Source organism: Lampetra fluviatilis, chromosome 48 (genome assembly GCF_964198595.1).
Source record: "Lampetra fluviatilis chromosome 48, kcLamFluv1.1, whole genome shotgun sequence".
NCBI classification, from domain to species: Eukaryota; Metazoa; Chordata; class Hyperoartia; order Petromyzontiformes; family Petromyzontidae; genus Lampetra; species Lampetra fluviatilis.
In genome coordinates this window covers 7,341,903-7,362,136 of record NC_136322.1, presented here as the reverse complement: position 1 = coordinate 7,362,136, position 20,234 = coordinate 7,341,903, and the positions used below count along the sequence as shown (strand labels likewise).

The 20,234-nt window shown below is 57.9% G+C and overlaps 1 pseudogene across 1 annotated transcript in view; it reads left to right on the top strand.

Annotated features, from left to right (window-relative positions):
• Positions 1–20,234, top strand: part of LOC144948226 (synaptotagmin-1-like) — a 48,513-nt pseudogene that overhangs the window by 25,692 nt on the left and 2,587 nt on the right. The window contains exons 6-7 of the transcript XR_013640123.1: positions 8,229–8,347; positions 10,367–10,500. The product of XR_013640123.1 is annotated as a synaptotagmin-1-like (transcript). The remainder of the gene's footprint in view (positions 1–8,228; positions 8,348–10,366; positions 10,501–20,234) is intronic.

The following is a 20,234-nucleotide window of genomic DNA, read 5'->3' as shown; positions in this document are numbered from 1 at the left end:
CACCACCAGAACCACTCACACCACTCACACCACCAGAACCACTCACACCACCAGAACCACTCACACCACTCACACCACCAGAACCACTCACACCACTCACACCACCAGAACCACTCACACCACTCACACCACCAGAACCACTCACACCACCAGAACCACTCACACCACCAGAACCACTCACACCACTCACAACACTCACACCACCAGAACCACTCACACCACTCACACCACCAGAACCACTCACACCACCAGAACCACTCACACCACTCACACCACCAGAACCACTCACACCACCAGAACCACTCACACCACTCACACCACCAGAACCACTCACACCACCAGAACCACTCACACCACCAGAACCACTCACACCACTCACACCACCAGAACCACTCACACCACCAGAACCACTCACACCAGCAGAACCACTCACACCACTCACACCACCAGAACCACTCACACCACTCACACCACCAGAACCACTCACACCACCAGAACCACTCACACCACCAGAACCACTCACACCACTCACACCACCAGAACCACTCACACCACTCACACCACCAGAACCACTCACACCACCAGAACCACTCACACCACTCACACCACCAGAACCACTCACACCACTCACACCACCAGAACCACTCACACCACTCACACCACCAGAACCACTCACACCACTCACACCACCAGAACCACTGACACCTCTCACACCACCAGAACCACTCACACCACTCACACCACCAGAACCACTCACACCACCAGAACCACTCACACCACTCACACCACTCACACCACCAGAACCACTCACACCACCAGAACCACTCACACCACCAGAACCACTCACACCACTCACATCACCAGAACCACCCACACCACCAGAACCACTCACACCACCAGAACCACTCACACCACCAGAACCACTCACACCACTCACACCACCAGAACCACTCACACCACCAGAACCACTCACACCACTCACACCACCAGAACCACTCACACCACTCACACCACCAGAATCACTCACACCACCAGAACCACTCACACCACTCACACCACCAGAACCACTCACACCACTCACACCACCAGAACCACTCACACCACTCACACCACCAGAACCACTCACACCTCTCACACCACCAGAACCACTCACACCACTCACACCACCAGAACCACTCACACCACCAGAACCACTCACACCACTCACACCACTCACACCACTCACACCACCAGAACCACTCACACCACCAGAACCACTCACACCACCAGAACCACTCACACCACTCACATCACCAGAACCACCCACACCACCAGAACCACTCACACCACCAGAACCACTCACACCACCAGAACCACTCACACCACTCACACCACTCACACCACTCACACCACCAGAACCTCTCACACCACCAGAACCACTCACACCACCAGAACCACTCACACCACTCACACCACCAGAACCACTCACACCACCAGATCCACTCACACCACCAGAACCACTCACACCACCAGAACCACTCACACCACCAGAACCACTCACACCACCAGAACCACTCACACCACTCACACCACCAGAACCACTCACACCACCAGAACCACTCACACCACCAGAACCACTCACACCACTCACACCACCAGAACCACTCACACCACCAGAACCACTCACACCACTCACACCACCAGAACCACTCACACCACCAGAACCACTCACACCACTCACACCACCAGAACCACTCACACCACTCACACCACCAGAACCACTCACACCACTCACACCACCAGAACCACTCACACCACCAGAACCACTCACACCACTCACACCACCAGAACCACTCACACCACTCACACCACCAGAACCACTCACACCACTCACACCACCAGAACCACTCACACCACTCACACCACCAGAACCACTCACACCACTCACACCACCAGAACCACTCACTCCACCAGAACCACTCACACCACTCACACCACCAGAACCACTCACACCACCAGAACCACTCACACCACCAGAACCACTCACACCACTCACACCACCAGAACCACTCACACCACCAGAACCACTCACACCACTCACACCACTCACACCACCAGAACCACTCACCCCACTCACACCACCAGAACCACTCACACCACTCACACCACCAGAACCACTCACACCACTCACACCACCAGAACCACTCACTCCACCAGAACCACTCACACCACTCACACCACCAGAACCACTCACACCACCAGAACCACTCACACCACCAGAACCACTCACACCACTCACACCACCAGAACCACTCACACCACCAGAACCACTCACACCACTCACACCACCAGAACCACTCACACCACCAGAACCACTCACACCACCAGAACCACTCACACCACTCACACCACCAGAACCACTCACACCACCAGAACCACTCACACCACTCACACCACCAGAACCACTCACACCACCAGAACCACTCACACCACTCACACCACCAGAACCACTCACACCACTCACACCACCAGAACCACTCACACCACTCACACCACCAGAACCACTCGGACCACTCACACCACCAGAACCACTCACACCACTCACACCACCAGAACCACTCACTCCACCAGAACCACTCACACCACTCACACCACCAGAACCACTCACACTACCTGAACCACTCACACCACCAGAACCACTCACACCACTCACACCACCAGAACCACTCACACCACCAGAACCACTCACACCACTCACACCACTCACACCACTCACACCACCAGAACCACTCACACCACTCACACCACTCACACCACCAGAACCACTCACACCACTCACACCACCAGAACCACTCACACCACTCACACCACCAGAACCTCTCACACCACCAGAACCACTCACACCACCAGAACCACTCACACCACTCACACCACCAGAATCACTCACACCACTCACACCACCAGAACCACTCACACCACTCACACCAACAGAACCACTCACACCACTCACACCACTCACACCACCAGAACCACTCACACCACTCACACCACTCACACCACTCACATCACCAGAACCACTCACACCACCAGAACTACTCACACCACCAGAACCACTCACACCACCAGAACCACTCACACCACCAGAACCACTCACACCACCAGAACCACTCACACCACCAGAACCACTCACACAACGTGCAGCACCAGAACCACTCACACCACCAGAACCACTCACACCACCAGAACCACTCACACCACCAGAACCACTCACACCACTCACACCACCAGAACCACTCACACCACTCACACCACCAGAACCACTCACACCACTCACACCACCAGAACCACTCACACCACCAGAACCACTCACACCACTCACACCACCAGAACCACTCACACCACCAGAACCACTCACACCACTCACACCACTCACACCACCAGAACCACTCACACCACCAGAACCACTCACACCACCAGAACCACTCACACCACTCACACCACCAGAACCACTCACACCACTCACACCACTCACACCACCAGAACCACTCACACCACCAGAACCACTCACACCACTCACACCACCAGAACCACTCACACCACCAGAACCACTCACACCACCAGAACCACTCACACCACTCACACCACCAGAACCACTCACACCACCAGAACCACTCACACCACCAGAACCACTCACACCACCAGAACCACTCACACCACTCACACCACCAGAACCACTCACACCACCAGAACCACTCACACCACCAGAACCACTCACACCACTCACACCACTCACACCACTCACACCACTCACACCACCAGAACCACTCACACCACCAGAACCACTCACACCACTCACACCACCAGAACCACTCACACCACTCACACCACTCACACCACCAGAACCACTCACACCACCAGAACCTCTCACACCACTCACACCACCAGAACCACTCACACCACTCACACCACTCACACCACTCACACCACCAGAACCACTCACACCACCAGAACCACTCACACCACTCACACCACCAGAACCACTCACACCACTCACACCACTCACACCACTCACACCACTCACACCACCAGAACCACTCACACCACTCACACCACCAGAACCACTCACACCACCACCAATCTGGCAGTCCCCTGATGAAGCTGTATTTGCTGGCGAAAAGTCATAACTCAGATTTGTACAGTACTATACACTACTATACACTACTATACACTACTATACACTACTATACACTACTATACACTACACTACTATACACTACTATACACTACTATACACTACTATACACTACTATACACTACACTACTATACACTACTATACACTACTATACACTACTATACACTACTATACACTACACTACTATACACTACACTACTATACACTACTATACACTACTATACACTACTATACACTACACTACTATACACTACTATACACTACTATACACTACTATACACTACACTATACACTACACTATACACTACACTACTATACACTACACTATACACTGCTATACACTACTATACACTACTATACACTACTATACACTACACTACTATACACTACACTACTATACACTACACTACTATACACTACACTACTATACACTACACTACTATACACTACACTACTATACACTACACTACTATACACTACACTACTATATACTACACTACTATACACTACACTATACACTACTACACTATACACTACACTATACACTACACTATACACTACACTACTATACACTACACTACTATACACTACACTACACTATACACTACACTAATATACACTACACTATACACTACACTACTATATACTACACTATACACTACACTATACACTGCACTATACACTATTGCTGTACTAGTAACGAATTAGGATGTTCTGTTCATGGGTTTCTGTGTGAGTCTAAGGGTCTCTGTGCGAGTCAATGCGTCTCTAATTCTGTGAGTCTCTGTGTGAGTCTTTGGGTCGCGATGCTAGTCTATGGGTCTCTGTGTCAGTCTACAAGTCTCTGTGTGAGTCTGTGGGTCTCTGTGTGAGTTTGTGGGTCTCTGTGCGAGTCTGTGGGTCTCTGTGTGAGTCTATGGGTCACTGTGTGAGTCTATGGGTCTCTGTGTGAGTCTATGGGTCTCTGTGTGAGTCTATGGGTCTCTGTGCGAGTCTGTGGGTCTCTGTGTGAGTCTGTGGGTCTCTGTGTGAGTATATGGGTCACTGTGTGAGTCTGTGGGTCTCTGTGTGAGTCTATGGGTCTCTGTGTGAGTCTATGGGTCACTGTGTGAGTCTGTGGGTCTCTGTGTGAGTCTGTGGGTCTCTGTGTGAGTCTATGGGTCTCTGTGCGAGTCTGTGGGTCTCTGTGTGAGTCTATGGGTCACTGTGTGAGTCTGTGGGTCTCTGTGTGAGTCTATGGGTCACTGTGTGAGTCTGTGGGTCTCTGTGTGAGTCTGTGGGTCTCTGTGTGAGTCTATGGGTCTCTGTGTGAGTCTGTGGGTCTCTGTGTGAGTCTATGGGTCACTGTGTGAGTCTGTGGGTCTCTGTGTGAGTCTGTGGGTCTCTGTGTGAGTCTATGGGTCACTGTGTGAGTCTGTGGGTCTCTGTGTGAGTCTGTGGGTATCTGTGTGAGTCTATGGGTCACTGTGTGAGTCTGTGGGTCTCTGTGTGAGTCTGTGGGTCTCTGTGTGAGTCTATGGGTCTCTGTGTGAGTCTGTGGGTCTCTGTGTGAGTCTATGGGTCACTGTGTGAGTCTATGGGTCTCTGTGTGAGTCTATGGGTCTCTGTGTGAGTCTATGGGTCTCTGTGTGAGTATATGGGTCTCTGTGTGAGTATATGGGTCTCTGTGTGAGTCTATGGGTTTCTGTGTGAGTCTAAGGGTCTCTGTGCGAGTCAATGCGTCTCTAATTCTGTGAGTCTCTGTGTGAGTCTTTGGGTCGCGATGCTAGTCTATGGGTCTCTGTGTCAGTCTACAAGTCTCTGTGTGAGTCTGTGGGTCTCTGTGTGAGTCTGTGGGTCTCTGTGCGAGTCTGTGGGTCTCTGTGTGAGTCTGTGGGTCTCTGTGTGAGTCTATGGGTCTCTGTGTGAGTCTATGGGTCTCTGTGTCTATGGGTCTCTGTGTGAGTCTATGGGTCTCTGTGTGAGTCTATGGGTCTCTGTGTGAGTATAGGGGTCTCTGTGTGAGTCTATGGGTTTCTGTGTGAGTCTAAGGGTCTCTGTGCGAGTCTATGCGTCTCTAATTCTGTGAGTCTCTGTGTGAGTCTTTGGGTCGCGATGCTAGTCTATGGGTCTCTGTGTCAGTCTACAAGTCTCTGTGTGAGTCTGTGGGTCTCTGTGTGAGTCTATGGGTCTCTGTGTGAGTCTATGGGTTTCTGTGTGAGTCTAAGGGTCTCTGTGCGAGTCTATGCGTCTCTAATTCTGTGAGTCTCTGTGTGAGTCTTTGGGTCGCGATGCTAGTCTATGGATATCAACAAAGTGGCTGATACAATGAGGGAAAAAAGTATTTGATCCCCTGCTGATTTTGTACGTTTAGCCCACTGACAAATAAATGATCAGTCTATAATTTTAATGGTAGGTTTATTTGAACAGTGAGAGACAGAATAACAACAACAAAATCATTAATTTGTTTTTTTCTCACGGAGCCTTTGCTGAGTCCCCCACCCCTCCCGTGCCTCCACCTCCCATCCCTCTCCACCCCCCCCCCCCACCTCGTGTCTCCCAGATGGAGAACCTGGGAGACATCTGTTTGATATTTTTATTATTTGATTATTTACCTTCAAAAATAATCAAATATAACTTTTCCGATTTTTGGAAAATATCATTGGTCTGTTTTAGACATTCACTAGGTTTTACTCAAGGATCCTTTACTGAGTTCCCCCCCCCCTCCTCTCCCATGCCCCCCACCTCCCATCCCTCTCCACCACCCCCCCCCCCCCCCCCCCGTGTTTCCCAGATGAAGAACCTGGGAGGCATCTGTTTCATATTAATATTATTTTATTATTTCCCTTTACCGAAAGAACCAAGAAGATGAATCCCTGCAGTCACGAAAGATTTAAATCGAAATATAATTGTTCTGTTTTAGACATTCACTAGGTTTTACTCACTGATCCTTTACTGAGTTCCCCCCCCCCTCCCTTGCCCCCCCCTCCCGTCTCCCCACCTCCCACCTCCCACCCCAGATGGAGAACCTGGGAGGCATCTGTTTGATATTTATATTATTTTATTATTTCCCTTCTACGTGACTTTACGGAAAGATCCAAAAATAATAAAATATAATTGATCTTTTTTGAACAATGTAATTCTTCTGTTTTAGACATTCACTTGGTTTTACTCAAGGATCCTTTACTGAGTTCCCCCCCCCCTCTCCTCTCCCATGCCCCCACCTCCCACCCCTCTCCACCACCCCCCCCCCCCCCCCCCCCGTGTCTCCCAGATGAAGAACCTGGGAGGCATCTGTTTGATATTAATATTATTTTATTATTTCCCTTCTACGTGACGACTTTACCGAAAGAACCAAGAAGATGAATCCCTGCAGTCACGAAAGATTTAAATCGAAATATAATTGTTCTGTTTTAGACATTCACTTGGTTTTACTCACTGATCCTTTACTGAGTCCTCCCCCCCCCCCTCTCCCTTGCCCCCCCCCTCTCCCGTCTCCCCACCTCCCACCTCCCACCCCAGATGGAGAACCTGGGAGGCATCTGTTTGATATTTATATTATTTTATTATTTCCCTTCTACGTGACTTTACGGAAAGATCCAAAAATAATAAAATATAATTGATCTTTTTTGAACAATGTAATTCTTCTGTTATTTGGTTCTTTCGGTTAAGTCACGTGACTTAACCGAAAGAACCAAATAATAATTCCTGCAGTCACGAAAGTTCTAAAAGTAATTCTTCTGTTTAGACATTCATTTGCTTTTACTCAAGGAGCCTTTACTGAGTTCCCCCCCCCCTCTCTCCCGTGCACCTCCCATCCCTCTCCACCCCCCCCCGTGTCTCCCAGATGAAGAACCTGGGAGGCATCTGTTTGATATTAATATTATTTTATTATTTCCCTTCTACGTGACTTTACCGAAAGATCCAAAATAATAAAATATAATTGATCTTTTTTGAAAAATATCATTCTTCTGTTTTAGACATTCGTTTGTTTTTTCTCACGGATCCTTTACTGAGTCCTCCCCCTCCCTTGTCCCCCCCCCCTCTCCCGTTGTCCCACCCCTCTCCCCCCTCCAGATGGAGAGCCTGGGGGACATCTGCTTCTCGCTGCGCTACGTCCCCCACCACGGGCAAGCTCACAGTCGTCATCCTCGAGGCCAAGAACGTCAAGGCCATGGACAGTAACGGCCTCTCTGGTGAGGGCGAGCGCCACTCCTCACCGCTCTCCCGTACCGTAGCACGCGTACCGTAGCACGCGTACCGTAGCACGCGTACCGTAGCACGCGTACCGTAGCACGCGTACCGTAGCACGCGTACCGTAGCACGCGTACCGTAGCACGCGTACCGTAGCACGCGTACCGTAATGCCCCCACCGTAGCACGCGTACCGTAGCACGCGTACCGTAGCACGCGTATCGTAATGCCCCCACCCCGTAGCACGTGTATCGCAATGCCCCCACCGTGCTAGCGTACCGTACCGTAGCACGTGCACCGTAATGCCCCCACCGTGCTAGTGTACCGTAGCACGTGTATCGTAATGCCCCCCACCGTGCTAGCTTACCGTAGCAAGTGCATCGTAATGCCCCCACCGTGCTAGTGTACCGTAGCACGCGTACCGTAATGCCCCCACCGTGCTAGCTTACCGTAGCAAGTGTATTGTAATGCCCACACCGTGCTAGCTTACCGTAGCAAGTGTATCGTAATGCCCCCACCGTAGCAAGTGTACCGTAATGCCCCCACCGTGCTAGCTTACCGTAGCAAGTGTATCGTAATGCCCCCACCGTAGCAAGTGTACCGTAATGCCCCCACCGTGCTAGCTTACCGTAGCAAGTGTATCGTAATGCCCCCACCGTGCTAGCGTACCGTAGCACGCGTACCATAATGCCCCCACCGTGCTAGCGTACCGTAGCATGCATACCGTAACGCCATCACCGCGCTTCCTTCTTTCGCATGCCATGTCGGCAGTGGCTTGTGTCGGTGATATCAGAGTTGGACGCTTGGGTCCCCTGCAACCGATCCAAGGCGGCGGTAACAGCCGCCGCCATTGCGGCGCGAGTCGTCATCATTTGATGGTTTGGAGTTTCATTGCAGGTTGCAGTCTTGTGAGAGAGGGAACGAAGAGAGAGAGAGAGATAAGAGAGGAGAGAGAGAGAGAGGAGGATAATGTAACACCAAATGTATTGCTGCCAGCGGCAGAGGCGATGGAGTCGATTTCGATATAAAGTCACATCGAGTGCGGCGTCACTAGCACACGTCACAAACCCACTACTCACAACGCCGCGTCGCTACGCTACACCACCTCGACGAATTAGCTCGTTTAAAGGTTACATCAAGACAGAGGTGGCAAACGGGTTTTGATTCCTTACCCGATACCCGTACTCGGCCGCACCCGTACCGGTATCGGGTAGGGTACGGGTATCGGGTACCTGATTGCGATCTCTGGGATGAAGTCATGTTGCAGGCGCGGGTGGGTTGATTCTAGGAACTTGAATTGTGAGAAGAGACAAGACGTTGGGAAATGAGTGACAAACGGTGACTCACCAGTGACTCACGGCCTACCCGTACCCAGCCGCACCAGGGTCGCAAACTCTCCCACTCACTCACCCACCCACTAATTCAGCTACTCACTCACTCACCCACTCACTCACCCACCCACTCACCCACGCACGCACTCACCCACCCACTAATTCAGCTACTCACTCACCCACCCACTCACGAACTCACTCACCCACGCACGCACTCACCCACTCACCCACGCACGCACTCACCCACCCACTAATTCAGCTACTCACTCACTCACTCACCCATCACTCACCCACTCACGAACTCACCCACTCACCCACACACCCACTTACTCACCCACCAACCAGAGGTCGCAAACGGGTTTTGATTCCTTACCCGTACCCGGCCGCACCAGGGTCGCAAACGGGTACCCGTACCCGTACCCGGCCGGGTACGGGTAGCCGGGTATTGGGTAGGGTACGGGTATCGGGTACCCGGTTGCGACCTCTGCATCAAGAATGCCGTTTTGCGTTGGTACTGAGAGCTTGACCGCCCCCCCCTCCCACCGTGCAGAGGACACGCGTGGCATGTCCCCGGCATCAGAGTGGTACTCCAGCTGGAGACGCGTCTTGAAGCAGACCCCTGGACATCGGAGTGGTACGAAGGGTCCCATGATGTTGATGCTTTGTGCCTTTTGACGCTCGATCACCGCAGACCCCTTCGTGAAGATCCAGCTGATGGAGAACGGCAAGAGGATCAAGAAGAAGAAGACGACCATCAAGAAGGAGACGCTGGACCCCTACTACAACGAGTCGTTCACCTTCGACATCACCACCGACCAGATCCACGTGGGTCGACAGCGAGAGAGCGAGAGAGGGATAGTGAGAGAGCGAGAGAGCGAGAGAGCGATGAGAGCGAGAGAGCGAGAGGGCGAGAGAGCGAGAGGGCGAGAGAGCGAGAGAGGGATAGCGAGAGAGCGAGAGAGCGAGAGAGCGAGAGGGCGAGAGAGGGAGAGAGCGAGAGAGCGAGAGAGCGAGAGAGCGAGAGAGCGAGAGAGCGAGAGAGGGATAGTGAGAGAGCGAGAGAGCGAGAGAGCGAGAGGGCGAGAGAGGGAGAGAGCGAGAGAGCGAGAGAGTGAGAGAGTGAGAGAGCGAGAGAGCGAGAGAGCGAGAGAGCGAGAGAGCGAGAGGGCGAGAGAGCGAGAGGGCGAGAGAGGGAGAGAGCGAGAGAGCGAGAGGGCGAGAGAGCGAGAGGGCGAGAGAGCGAGAGAGCGAGAGGGCGAGAGAGGGATAGCGAGAGAGCGAGAGAGCGAGAGAGCGAGAGAGCGAGAGAGGGAGAGAGCGAGAGAGCGAGAGAGCGAGAGGGCGAGAGAGGGATAGTGAGAGAGCGAGAGAGCGAGAGAGGGAGAGAGTGAGAGAGCGAGAGAGCGAGAGAGCGAGAGAGCGAGAGAGCGAGAGAGGGAGAGAGCGAGAGAGCGAGAGAGTGAGAGAGTGAGAGAGCGAGAGAGCGAGAGAGCGAGAGAGCGAGAGAGCGAGAGGGCGAGAGAGCGAGAGGGCGAGAGAGGGAGAGAGCGAGAGAGCGAGAGGGCGAGAGAGCGAGAGGGCGAGAGAGCGAGAGAGCGAGAGGGCGAGAGAGGGATAGCGAGAGAGCGAGAGAGCGAGAGAGCGAGAGAGCGAGAGAGGGAGAGAGCGAGAGAGCGAGAGAGCGAGAGGGCGAGAGAGGGATAGTGAGAGAGCGAGAGAGCGAGAGAGGGAGAGAGTGAGAGAGCGAGAGGGCGAGAGAGGGAGAGAGCGAGAGAGCGAGAGAGCGAGAGAGCGAGAGAGGGAGAGAGCGAGAGAGCGAGAGAGCGAGAGAGCGAGAGAGCGAGAGGGCGAGAGGGCGAGAGAGCGAGAGAGCGAGAGAGCGAGAGAGCGAGAGAGCGAGAGAGCGAGAGAGCGAGAGAGCGAGAGAGCGAGAGAGCGAGAGAGGGAGAGAGGGAGAGAGGGAGAGAGCGAGAGAGCGAGAGAGCGAGAGAGCGAGAGAGCGAGAGAGCGAGAGAGGGAGAGAGGGAGAGAGGGAGAGAGCGAGAGAGCGAGAGAGCGAGAGAGCGAGAGAGGGAGAGAGCGAGAGAGCGAGAGAGCGAGAGAGCGAGAGAGCGAGAGAGCGAGAGAGCGAGAGAGCGAGAGCGAGAGAGGGAGAGAGGGAGAGAGCGAGAGAGAGGGAGAGGGCGAGAGGGCGAGAGGGCGAGAGGGCGAGAGGGCGAGAGGGCGAGAGGGCGAGAGGGCGAGAGGGCGAGAGGGCGAGAGGGCGAGAGGGCGAGAGGGCGAGAGGGCGAGAGGGCGAGAGGGCGAGAGGGCGAGAGGGCGAGAGGGCGAGAGAGCGAGAGAGCGAGAGAGCGAGAGAGGGAGAGAGGGAGAGAGCGAGAGAGCGAGAGAGCGAGAGAGCGAGAGAGCGAGAGAGCGAGAGAGCGAGAGAGCGAGAAAGGGAGAGAGCGAGAGAGCGAGAGAGGGATAGTGAGAGAGCGAGAGGGCGAGAGAGCGAGAGAGCGAGAGAGCGAGAGAGGGATAGTGAGAGAGCGAGAGAGCGGGAGAGCGGGAGAGCGAGAGAGCGAGAGAGCGAGAGAGCGAGAGAGGGAGAGAGCGAGAGAGCGAGAGAGGGATAGTGAGAGAGCGAGAGAGCGGGAGAGCGAGAGAGCGAGAGAGCGAGAGAGCGAGAGAGCGAGAGAGCGAGAGAGCGAGAGAGCGAGAGAGCGAGAGAGGGATAGTGAGAGAGCGAGAGGGCGAGAGAGCGAGAGAGCGAGAGAGCGAGAGAGCGAGAGAGCGAGAGAGCGAGAGAGCGAGAGAGGGATAGTGAGAGAGCGAGAGAGCGAGAGAGGGATAGTGAGAGAGCGAGAGGGCGAGAGAGCGAGAGAGCGAGAGAGCGAGAGAGGGAGAGAGCGAGAGAGCGAGAGAGCGAGAGAGCGAGAGAGCGAGAGAGCGAGAGAGGGATAGTGAGAGAGCGAGAGAGGGATAGTGAGAGAGCGAGAGGGCGAGAGAGCGAGAGAGCGAGAGAGCGAGAGAGGGAGAGAGCGAGAGAGCGAGAGAGCGAGAGAGGGATAGTGAGAGAGCGAGAGGGCGAGAGAGCGAGAGAGGAGCGAGAGGGCGAGAGAGGGATAGTGAGAGAGCGAGAGAGCGACGAGAGCGAAGAGAGCGAGAGGGCGAGAGAGCGAGAGAGCGAGAGAGCGATGAGAGCGAGAGAGGGATAGTGAGAGAGCGAGAGAGTGAGAGAGCGAGAGAGCGAGAGAGTGAGAGAGCGAGAGAGCGAGAGAGTGAGAGAGTGAGAGAGCGAGAGAGCGAGAGAGGGAGAGTGAGAGAGCGAGAGAGTGAGAGAGCGAGAGAGCGAGAGAGGGAGAGTGAGAGAGTGAGGAGAGCGAGAGAGCGAGAGAGAGTGAGAGAGCGAGAGAGCGAGAGAGGGAGAGTGAGAGAGTGAGAGAGCGAGAGAGCGAGACTTTTAACCAACTTTTATTGCCGCCAGCAGCAACAGCACTGGAGGCGATTTTGATACGAAACACACAAAGTCACCCAGCAAACAAATGAAAATGAACGCGACAAATCCACGCGCTGTGGCGCTAAAGAGAGGAGGGTGCGAGTGAGGGGGAATGAGAGGGAGAATGAGAGAGAGGGGGAATGAGAGAGAGATTGAGAGATAGAGGGTGAGAGAGGGAATGAGAGGGAGAGGGGGATTGAGAGAGAGGGGGGAATGAGAGAGAGGTGGGGAATGAGAGAGAGAATGAGAGAGAGGGGGAATGAGAGAGAGATTGAGAGATAGAGGGTGAGAGAGGGAATGAGAGGGAGAGGGGGATTGAGAGAGAGGGGGGAATGAGAGAGAGGGGGGATGAGAGAGAGGGGGGGGGGGAATGAGAGAGAGGGAATGAGAGAGGGGGTAATGAGAGAAAGAGGGAATGAGAGAGGGGGAATGAGAGGGAGAGGGGGAATGAGAGAGAGGGAATGAGAGAGAGGGGGAATGAGAGAGAGAGGTGGAGAGACTTTTGACTTTTAGGGCAACTTTATTCCCTCCTGCGCAATTGCGCAGGAGTCATTTTTTTTTGTTAGCCCTAGCGGCTGGAGACAGCGAACAACGGCACAGTGCGCCACGTTTTTGACGCGCAGCGTCATTACCGCGTTGCCGTTTTCCTCCGTCGTCCGAGGCCAACCCGTCAGAAAGTAAAAGTCAGTGTTCCGTCTGCCACGGTGCAGAGGGCCTGACCGGCCCCCCACCTCTCGCAGAAAACGGCGTGGTCGTCGCCCACGTGCGCATGGTACGCGTGTTCCAGTCGGAGCCGCGCTTTGACAAGTCCGCGCGTCGTTGCCACCGCCGAGCAGCCGGCATCCGACGCGCCGGTCTGTTTTTTCTTTCGGGTTTTGTAAATAGCCATTTTGGCTTGTGCACACACGAAACTCAGGAGGTCGTGGCTTTTGTTGGGTAGGTACGGTACCCCGTACACGAACCAGTTCTTCTGGAACCTCAACCCCAGTTTTGTCGAGATATCCCCCAAGAGCTTGAACAGCGGGGACAGCCGCGCGCACCCCATATACTGGTGCGCCAGGTCTTCTCGCGCGCCGCAGAACACGCACCGGTCTGATGCCTCCGGGGTGATCTTATTCTGCCACGCTGCCGAAGGCAGCGTCCAATGCAGCAGCCTCCACTGCAGGTCCCCGCAGCGTTTGGTGACGGGGGGTCTGTATAGGCGGCCCCATTGGGGGGTGGCCGCGCCCGATGGTGCCAGGGCGCTCCTCCACCTGGTGTCTGGGAGCTCCGCCAGCTCCCGGCAGCGCAGCGTCTTCACGCTGCACGCGTACAGCGCTCCTTTCAGCGCGCTCCGAAAGGGCACGCCCTGGCAGCTCCCGAGTTTTAGTATTTTTTCGGAGTCGTCACGCCCGGCGGGCCGGGTGCAGGTGAGCCGCAGCTCGGGGAAGGAGGGAGGGTGGGCGCCGTCTTCGGGCGCCACGAGCCGCAGCCGCAGCTCCCGCATCGCCCCGAGCGCCGCCCGCAGCAGCTTTTTCCCGGCCAGCACGGTGCGGAGTCCGGCGGCGCCGCTGATGTCGGCCGCGGACCTCCACGCTGGGTGCCGGTCGCGGTCCCGCACCAGGTCTCCCACCGCCCGTATCCCCGCCGAGGTGAAGCGGCGGGCCAGCGTCACTTCCTCCCGGATCGCAGCGAAGCGGCCGTTGATAAACAGCGGCTCGCGCAGAAATTGCTCGAGCGTGCATTCTGGGTCTCCCCTCTCCCAGGCCAGACTGCGCCACGCGTCCAGGAGGCTTCGGTGGAAAGCCGGCAGCCCCGCGTAGTCGACCCGGGCCAGGTCTAACAGGAAGATTTCCCTCCCGTAACCCAGGCCGCCCCCGGCGCCTCTCAGCAAGGCGAGGGTGGGTGCCACCCAGGGCAGGGTCTCTCTGCCGTACAGCAGCCGCTGCACGGTCTGCAGCCTGAAGGTCAGGACCCTGGCGTGGATGTCCACCAGGCCCTGGCCGCCCTCGCCCACCGGCAGTCGGAGGACTCCCGGCCGCAGCCAGTGCTTTCCTTGCCACGTGAAGCGGGTGAGCGAGCGGGCTGCTCCTCCGAGTAACCACTCCGGGGGCTGGAGGGTCTTCGCTCTGTGCCACAGCACCGCGGCCGCCAGATTGTTGCCCACCAGCACCCGCCCCCTGAAGGACATCGCCGGGGCGAAACGCGCCCATGCCGCCAACCTGGCCTCGAACCGGTCCCCCAGTTCGGGCCAGTTTCGCTGGGTGACGTCGGGCCCTCCGAGGTGGACGCCCAGGTACCGGACACCGTCGGTCCGCCAGGAGACGCCCCCCGGGAGGAGCACCGGGCACGCTGCTCCCTGCGGCCCCAGGCGCAGAGCCGAGGTCTTTGCCCAGTTTATTCTGGCGCCGGACGCCGCCTCGTAGGTCGCCACCGCCCGGCCCAGCGCAGCCACGTCGTGCGCGTCCGTGGCGACCACGCACAAGTCGTCCGCGTACGCCGACACCGCGACGACCGCCTCCTCGGGGCCCGGCACCTTGTACCCCGACAGGGTGAGCTTGAGGCGGCGTACGAGGGGCTCGATGGCCAGGGCGTAGAGGAGGCCCGACAGTGGGCACCCCTGCCTGACCCCACTCGCCACGGGGAAAGGGGCGCCGAGCTGCTGGTTGGTCTTCAGCAGGCTCAACGCACCCGCGTACAGGAGCCGCACGTGCGCCCTGAAGTCCGGCCCGAACCCGGACGCGGCGAGCATTTTCTCCAGGAAGGGGTGGCCGACCCGGTCAAAGGCCTTCTCCTGGTCGAGGAAGAGGAGGCCCAAGTCCGTGCCGTCCCTCCCCGCCAGCGCCATCATGTCCCTGACCGTGCTTACGTTGTCGTGCAAGCATCGGCCAGGGATGCAGTAGGTCTGCTCGGGTGAAACCAGCTGGCCCACCACCGACTTGAGGCGGTTGGCCAGCGCCTTGGCGAAGATCTTGTAATCGGCGCACAACAGAGAGACCGGCCGCCAGTTTACGATGCGGCGCAGGTCTCCCTTCTTCGGCAGCAGGGTGACGACGGCCCTCCGGCAGCTCTGCGGGAGCACCCCCCTCCGCAGGCTCTCCGCCAGGACCTCCAGCAGGTGCGGCGCGAGGTCGTCCCAGAAGGTGGTGTAAAATTCGGCCGGCAGGCCGTCGATCCCCGGGGCTTTGCCGGTCGCCAACCCTCTCGCCGCGGTGCGGAGCTCCTCTCCCGTGATGGGGCCCTCCGTTCGCTCGACCTCGGCGTCCGCCAGGGTGGGGCATCCGTCGAGTAGCTCCCGGGCCGCCTCTTCGTCTGTGTCACCTCCTCGGAACAGTGCGGCGTAGTAGTTCCGCGCGAGCCCGGCGATCTCCTTTTCGGCCGTGACAGTCCGACCCTCCCCGGTCTGCAGGCACGGGATGCTGCGGCTGTTGTTGTTGTTGCCGTCGCTGGACTCGCGGTTCAGGCTGAAAAAGAATTTGGAGGGGGAGTCCATGTGGATGAGGTGCTGCATCTGCTGTTGCGCGTACGATCCTGCTGCTTGCCGGTCCGTGACCGCTCTAAATAGCTGCTGCTTCTCCAGCAGCGCCCGGCCTGCCTCGGCGCGAACGTTGCGAGAGGCTCCGAGTTCCGCCTCCAGGAGCAGCAGCTCGTCCCTCAGCCGGCCCGCCGCACTCCCGTTGGCGATGGCGTGCTGGCTCCGGACCTGCATGCACAGTGCCCTCGTCTGCGCCTTCACGTGCTCCCACCACGTCAGGGCGCAGTGTGAGCTCTTTCTGGACGCCACCCACTGAGCCCAGCAGGCCCTGAACGTCCTCCTGAAAGCCGCGTCCTCGAGCAGCCTCAGGTCGAGCTTCCAATACGCGCTGCCGCGCCTCTCCCGAGGGACGTGCAGCCGCACTGTGACCAGGTGGTGATCCGAGAAACCGACTGGGACGATCTTACATTCGCCGGTCCGGCTGACGCTTGCGGTACTGACGTAAAAACGGTCCAACCTGGTGAGGCAGACTCTCCCCCGGTAGTCACAACGGCTCCAGGTGTACTGCCGCTGCGTCGGCCGGCGTAGTCGCCACGTGTCCAGCAGCCCCTGCCTTCGCACAATGTCGGCCAGCGGCCGCGCGGACTCCGGGTGGGGTTCAGCGCCATTTCGGTCGAGGGCCGGGTCGAGCGTGCAGTTAAAGTCGCCTCCCACGAGGGTCAGCACGTCGCTCGCGTGAGCTGCCTCCAGGGTGTCCCGCAAGGGGCCGGCGAAAAAGAGCCCCCTTTCGTGACTTTTACTTGGCGCGTACGCATTAACGCACACCACCCTGGTGCCATTAATGGTAAAGCGCGCCTCAATCAAGCGTCCTTTCGCTATTTCCTTAAAAACGACGTCCTGAGGGCCAAAGTCCGGGCCGAAGACGAACGCGACCCCTGCCCGGTTCTCCTCGCCGTTGCTAAAGAAAGAACGGCCGCCCAGGAGGTGCTGTCGCCGGGCTTGCAGAGCGTCGTCGAAGTGGGTCTCCTGTAGGAAGGCCACGTCAATCCTGCTCTCCTTCAAGAGGCAGCACACTCGATGCCATCGTTTGTCGCCGCGGCCGCTGTTGCAGTTCAGCGAGGCTACCTTGACCCCCGGTGGTGGCGGTGGTGGTCGTGGTGGTGGTAGCGGTGCCATCGGAGTGTTATGGAGGGGAGTCTAAGGCTTTCCTGACCCCGGTTATCAATTTCCTCAGCCGGTAGATCACCCGCCGGTTGAAACCAAATTTGTCCGGATCTTGTGCCACCAATTGGGCCGTCGTCAAGAAACCTTGCCCGTCGGGGAACGAGTCCGTGACCACGACATTGCGCCGGTTGAAGGCTGCCTCCATGAAGAGGAGGAGGTTTTCGGGCGTGCACACCCCCATCTTCCCCAAGTCCTCCAAGGTGACACCGCAGGCGTCGTCATCGACACCCGACCCCGCCTCTGGCTCTGATCCTGACCCCGACTCCGCCTCTGACGGCTCGTCGCCAAAGTCTTCGTCGACGCGGGCCTCTGCTACCGTCTCCCCCGACACGTGCGGAGCTGGGGTCCCATTCGGCTCGGGCTCAAGTCCCGGGAGAGACCCCCCCTCCTCGGGTTCCTCGGCCATCACCCCGCTGGTCGTCAGGCCGGGCGGAGAGGTGCCCCCGAGCACCACAGCGCCGCCCGACACGTCAGTGGCGCCGGGGGTGCCCGACGGCTCCCCCCCCCCACCCTCCTTCTCCTCGTCCGCCAGGGCGGGTGAGGCCAGGTCCGGGTCCGGGTCTGGTGGTCGGGCCTCCGGGTCGGCCACACCCTGTGCGGCCGATGGGTGCGCCTCGCTGGTGGTGGCGGTGGTGGCGGTGGTGGTTGTGGTGTCCATAGCCTCCCCTCCCGCCACGCCCGGGCGGCTGACCGCCTCTTCGGCGGCGGCTGCCGTGGCTGCCCTCTCGAGCTGAGCGTTCACGCGCCTGTCCGCTCTCCCCCTCTTCCGTGACCTGACGATGGTGAAACCTTCGTCCTTGCCGCCGTCGCTGTCAGCTGACGTCGTTTCCACGCTCCCGGGCGCGGTGTCAGCGTGGTCGCGCTTCAGCCGCGGCCGTTGCTCCTGCTGGGCCTGCTGCTGCAGCTGCTGCTGCTGCCGCTGCTGCCGCTGCTGCGGCTGCTGCTGCTGCTGCTGCTGCGGCTGCTGCTGCTGCTGCGGCTGCTGCTGCTGCTGCGGCCGCTGCTGCTGCTGCTGCTTCGGCTGCTGCTGCTGCTGCGGCTGCTGCTGCTGCTGCGGCCGCTGTTGCTGCTGCTGCGGCTGCCGCTGTTGCTGCGGCTGTGGCGGCGTCTCGCCTTGCAGCTGCTGGTTCTGCCGCTGTCGTGGAGGCTCCTACTGCTGCCGCTCCTGCTGCGGCAGCGCCTGTGGCCGCTGCTGCTGCTACCGCCGCTGCGGCTGCGGCTCCTGCCGCGGTTGCGGCTGCTGCGGCTGCTGCGGCTGCGCCTGGGGCTGCTGCTGCGCCTGCGGCCGCTGCTGCTGCGGCTGCTGCTGCTGCTGTTGTTGTTGCTGCTGCTGTTGTTGTTGTTGCGGCCGCCGCGGCTGCGGCACCGGCGCTCGCTGCGTGGCGCTGTCCTGGCCAGGCCACGCCCCTCCCTCCTTTGTCTTGCCTGGGCAGCTCCTCCTCGTGTGGCCAACGCTGCCGCACCCGAAGCAGCGCGGCGCTGCCGTTGACAAATACACGGTGTGTACGCGGCCACCGAGGGTGTGTTTTATGGTCGCATCCAACTCCTTGTTTCCGTCTTTGAGGATCACGAAGGCCTGCCGCTGGCCCAACATAATATGCCTCATCGCCGGGTTTTGTGTCCGCATCGGCAACCAGACGACGCGGGAGACCACCACTCCCCATCGCTGGAGGTCTTTCACCAGGTCGGCGCTCTTGAGGTAGGGCGGGGCGCCGGATATGGTCACTTTCACCGCCGGCGTGGCCAGGGGGGTGCACTGCACAAACAGCCCCCCCTCTCCCCCGACGATGAGCCCCGCTTCTACGATGCGTGCCGCTCCCTCCACCCCGGCCACGTACACCGCGTAGCCGCGGTTCTCCCGCCGGATAACCCGGATGGCCGCCAGGCCGACGTGCTCGGCCACCGCGGCGGCGATGTCGTCGGGCGGGGTCTCCGGGGGAGGGAAGCAGATGAAACCATGCTCATCCGTCAGGGCTTCCAGGTGCTCGTGCTGTGCCATTTCGTTTGTATGGCCACAGCACTGAAGCACGAGCAAAACGAAATAAATAAATAACCCCCAATTTATTAAAGCTGTAAGATGGAGGGAGACGAAGAAAAAGTCCCCTCCCTCCCTCCTGGGGGGGGGGGGGGGAGAGACAGCGAGAGACAAAGAGAGACAGAGAGGGACGACGCACGACAACAAGAGGACTCACACCGCGAGAGGAACACTACGAGAGAGAGAGAGAGAGACACGGAGGGAGAGAAGAACACACGCTACACAGACACCGCGAGGTACATAGGGGGGGGGGCAGAAGAGAGGGAGACACGGAGGGAGGGGGGGGCAGGGAGAGACACGGGGGGAGGGAGAGACACGGAGGGAGAGCGACACACAGCGACAAACACCGAGGGGGACACAGGAAG